This window comes from Schistocerca nitens, unplaced genomic scaffold, assembly GCF_023898315.1.
Source record: "Schistocerca nitens isolate TAMUIC-IGC-003100 unplaced genomic scaffold, iqSchNite1.1 HiC_scaffold_269, whole genome shotgun sequence".
NCBI classification, from domain to species: domain Eukaryota; kingdom Metazoa; phylum Arthropoda; class Insecta; order Orthoptera; family Acrididae; genus Schistocerca; species Schistocerca nitens.
Window position 1 is genome coordinate 5,001 of NW_026045809.1, and position 5,000 is coordinate 10,000.

The window sequence follows — 5,000 nt, forward strand, 5'->3', positions numbered from 1 at the left end:
GACACCTCCATCTACAGGAAGTGAACGCAACAACGCCAACCACACAGCATCGCCACCTATGAAAATACGACGAAACCACATGCAATACAGCCATCTACGCGAATCTGGCAACACTACATCCACCATGTCGAGCGCACCACAAACAATAACGCCATCTAGGCCTCCTGCAACGGCGATACCGCCATCTATGAGACGCCAAGCTGAATACGACATCGCTGGGCGCACAGTACACATTGTCCGACGCCACCCACAAAGACGGCATCCTCTGTCCACCACGAAGTCGTCGACCGACAATCACGCCACCCGCACCCGTACGTGCCCCACCCCACCCACCAAAATCGCAAGTCCAGCGGATGAACGGCGGACGTTTCCCGCACTCGTAAGTTGCAATCCACACCTATATCTTGCGTTTCATGAAGAGTTTTTATCCAATATTCGACATTCCCGCTGTCCCTAAACGTGCTCTAAGTCTGTGCGCGACCGCGTCGCTCACTGTACGGATTCCGATGCTGAGCGATCAGCTATGGGCCGCCCCATCCACGTCGGTCCCCGTGGGCGTTGCACTCGCAGTCGCAAAGACTCTGGGCAATGGCTATGTGCGCTCCGCAATATATTACTGGGACGAGTAATGAGGGTCCGAGCCCCCAGTGTGGGGAAAGTGTTTCGCAGCCCTGACCCACCGGCACGGTGTTGCGTCCCCCCACCTCAAACATGTGACGTAGTCACACCACCGGTTTTGACTAATAGACAGAATGTTTATAATCATATGCCATACACCGGGGGACGATGCCGCGAGGTGTAGCTAGCTAGTGCAGTCGCACCGCTACTACTGTACAGAGATAGAACAGGCATTGACTATACATACATTAAGCTTATACGCGGCGGTGCTTAGTAATACGCGCAGTCATCGGAATATAGATAACACATACAACTGTCCCTATACATGCTGAACGTCTGTGCACACAATGTCAACCACACGTCACCCACACACTCCATCACCCACTAGTCTATGCCTGTAACAGACGCAGACACAACATCTAAGTACCAGCATGGAACAACATCCAGTGCATCCTCTCGGCCACAGTACACCATCCACACTATGATAACCAGACCGGGACGTCGAACCAGAAAACTGAATATCCCACTCTTCCTACAACCACCATTGCTCAGATACGCCACCAACACCCACACATGTCCTACACAGGGGTGCACCCAACAGCACCACACTGCCGCATCTCACAGCACATAAACAATGGCAGGAATGAAAGACACAGGTGTGCCACTCCTTTGCCACAAACACAGAACGGGCGCGCCACCTGCCATGAGCCACAAGTGCAACTGACGTGACATATCTGATAGTGCCTCAGGCGTCCACTTACTACCATCACTATCAACGAACCTCGCCACCCCACCCCCCCCCCCACACACACCATCCCTTAACCCAACTTCTGCCTTAACCTAACCCAACTTCTGCCTTAACCTAACCCAACTTCTGCCTTAACCTAACCCAACTTCTGCCTTAACCTAACCCAACTTCTGCCTTAACCTAACCCAACTTCTGCCTTAACCTAACCCAACTTCTGCCTTAACCTAACCCAACTTCTGCCTTAACCTAACCCAACTTCTGCCTTAACCTAACCCAAGTTGCGCCTTAACCTAACCCAAGTTGCGCCTTAACCTAACCCAAGTTGCGCCTTAACCTAACCCAAGTTGCGCCTTAACCTAACCCAAGTTGCGCCTTAACCTAACCCAAGTTGCGCCTTAACCTAACCCAAGTTGCGCCTTAACCTAACCCAAGTTGCGCCTTAACCTAACCCAACTTCTGCCTTAACCTAACCCAACTTCTGCCTTAACCTAACCCAACTTCTGCCTTAACCTAACCCAACTTCTGCCTTAACCTAACCCAAGTTGCGCCTTAACCTAACCCAAGTTGCGCCTTAACCTAACCCAAGTTGCGCCTTAACCTAACCCAAGTTGCGCCTTAACCTAACCCAAGTTGCGCCTTAACCTAACCCAAGTTGCGCCTTAACCTAACCCAAGTTGCGCCTTAACCTAACCCAAGTTGCGCCTTAACCTAACCCAAGTTGCGCCTTAACCTAACCCAAGTTGCGCCCTAACCTAACCCACGTTGCGCCTTAACCTAACCCACGTTGCGCCTTAACCTAACCCACGTTGCGCCCTAACCTAACCCACGTTGCGCCCTAACCTAACCTACGTTGCGCCCTAACCTAACCTACGTTGCGCCCTAACCTAACCTACGTTGCGCCCTAACCTAACCTACGTTGCGCCCTAACCTAACCTACGTTGCGCCCTAACCTAACCTACGTTGCGCCCTAACCTAACCTACGTTGGGCCCTAACCTAACCCACGTTGCGCCCTAACCTAACCCACGTTGCGCCCTAACCTAACCCACGTTGCGCCCAAACCTAACCCACGTTGCGCCCTAACCTAACCCACGTTGCGCCCTAACCTAACCCACGTTGCGCCTTAACCTGCCCTGTAATTGTTAGTTATATGAATCTAGGAATTCGTGTAGCGTTGCCTAATTGCAACCATCTCAACATAGTTCACTTCGCGCACACTGTGGTGTTCTGCGTATTGATTCATTTTACGGTGCGTACCCTCACATCTTGCGAGTGTTGCTTACTTTCCACATGGTCCCGCTATCCACTGTATTGTGTACTGCAATAGGACGTATATCGCCCCCGCCCCCCCCCCCCCCCCCTCCCCTCCTGTCACCTCTAGCTCGTCGGTCAGGAGTTCGCGTGTTGAATGCGCTTCGCAGCTGTGCAATGGCATTCGCATACGTACGCTGGCCACCTTCCACGTGTTCTTTCGTGCACACGTCGCAGCGTGTATGTATGCTGATGGAGTGCGTCGTGACACACAACATCCAGGCATGCAAGACTCGTAGAAGTCGCAAATGTAGATGGATGTCTACGTTTGCTGCCCAAGTTACGCAAATGAACTGGAAATCCGTTGTTGCGCGGTTGTTCGCGCTGGAGGTGAATCGTTGATATCGACGATCGGTACAGGTATTAACCGGTTGCTTCAGCGACACCCGTCATACCCACGAACGTGAGTGGGCATGTGGGTATGAAGCGATACGCGGCGGTGGCTGGGTGGGACCGTCCCCGGCCGGTGAGGGGGGGGCGCCCGGCGTGCTGGCCGCGCGCTGCGTGGGCGCACGCGCGGCAGCCGGCTGGTGGGGGCGCCCAGTGGCAGGCGCGCCGGCTGACGGAGGCGGCAGGCGGCGCATCTGCGTGCCGGCGCACCCAGCGCGCGGCGCCGTGCGGCCAAAGTGGGTCCTCCCGGGCCCGGTGCGAAGCGCGGTGGACATCTGCAGTGTGCTGGTCCGATTGAGGACTGTGTGCGTTGAGGATGCGCCGCCGCCCGGCACTCGGCGCCGCGACGCCGTCTGCTGCTCGGTCGCCCCCGCGGTTCTCGCAGGTGGTTTGTATCGCAGCTGTGCGGATGTGTTGGCGCGTGCGCTGTGCTGGGAGAGTTCGCTTTGGCACCCAAGTGGGGCTCTGCCCCTCTGTGGCGCTGGCGTTGGAGCTGCCCGGTCACTGTTTGTGGCCGCGTGTTGTCTCCCGCCGGCAACACCACGACAGCACGCTCCCGGGCCTCTGTCGGCAGCGGCAAGCTCAGTTGGGAGCACGGGTGGTCGCACTGAAAGCGTCTACTCGCCTATCTCCGGGCGATTGCGCCTCTCTCGAACCCGACCAAGTACTTAGGACGGCGCTGCGCGCCGCCGGGACCTGAGAGGGTTTCGAGGTGTATCGTGCAGGGGAGCCCAGCCTCCTCCTGTTTGCAGAATAATTGAGCGGACGCTTGCGTGTTCGCGCGGGCCCCCGGGACACACTCCCGGGCGGCCGGCTGCTCAGCTCTAGTTGACGCAGCTCCCTGGTTGATCCTGCCAGTAGTCATATGCTTGTCTCAAAGATTAAGCCATGCATGTCTCAGTACAAGCCGCATTAAGGTGAAACCGCGAATGGCTCATTAAATCAGTTATGGTTCCTTAGATCGTACCCACGTTACTTGGATAACTGTGGTAATTCTAGAGCTAATACATGCAAACAGAGTCCCGACCAGAGATGGAAGGGACGCTTTTATTAGATCAAAACCAATCGGTCGGCTCGTCCGGTCCGTTTGCCTTGGTGACTCTGAATAACTTTGGGCTGATCGCACGGTCTTCGTACCGGCGACGCATCTTTCAAATGTCTGCCTTATCAACTGTCGATGGTAGGTTCTGCGCCTACCATGGTTGTAACGGGTAACGGGGAATCAGGGTTCGATTCCGGAGAGGGAGCCTGAGAAACGGCTACCACATCCAAGGAAGGCAGCAGGCGCGCAAATTACCCACTCCCGGCACGGGGAGGTAGTGACGAAAAATAACGATACGGGACTCATCCGAGGCCCCGTAATCGGAATGAGTACACTTTAAATCCTTTAACGAGTATCTATTGGAGGGCAAGTCTGGTGCCAGCAGCCGCGGTAATTCCAGCTCCAATAGCGTATATTAAAGTTGTTGCGGTTAAAAAGCTCGTAGTTGGATTTGTGTCCCACGCTGTTGGTTCACCGCCCGTCGGTGTTTAACTGGCATGTATCGTGGGACGTCCTGCCGGTGGGGCGAGCCGAAGGCGTGCGACCGCCTCGTGCGTGCTCGTGCGTCCCGAGGCGGACCCCGTTGAAATCCTACCAGGGTGCTCTTTATTGAGTGTCTCGGTGGGCCGGCACGTTTACTTTGAACAAATTAGAGTGCTTAAAGCAGGCAAGCCCGCCTGAATACTGTGTGCATGGAATAATGGAATAGGACCTCGGTTCTATTTTGTTGGTTTTCGGAACCCGAGGTAATGATTAATAGGGACAGGCGGGGGCATTCGTATTGCGACGTTAGAGGTGAAATTCTTGGATCGTCGCAAGACGAACAGAAGCGAAAGCATTTGCCAAGTATGTTTTCATTAATCAAGAACGAAAGTTAGAGGTTCGAAGGCGAT

At 54.9% G+C, this 5,000-nt stretch overlaps 1 non-coding gene across 1 annotated transcript in view; it reads left to right on the forward strand.

The window, feature by feature from the left end:
• Positions 1-3,903: 3,903 nt before the first annotated feature.
• The window catches only part of LOC126224405 (small subunit ribosomal RNA), a 1,909-nt gene continuing 812 nt past the window's right edge, over positions 3,904-5,000 (forward strand). Inside the window, exon 1 of the ribosomal RNA XR_007543563.1 lies at positions 3,904-5,000. This exon is cut by the window's right edge and continues 812 nt beyond it. This is a non-coding gene — a ribosomal RNA (small subunit ribosomal RNA).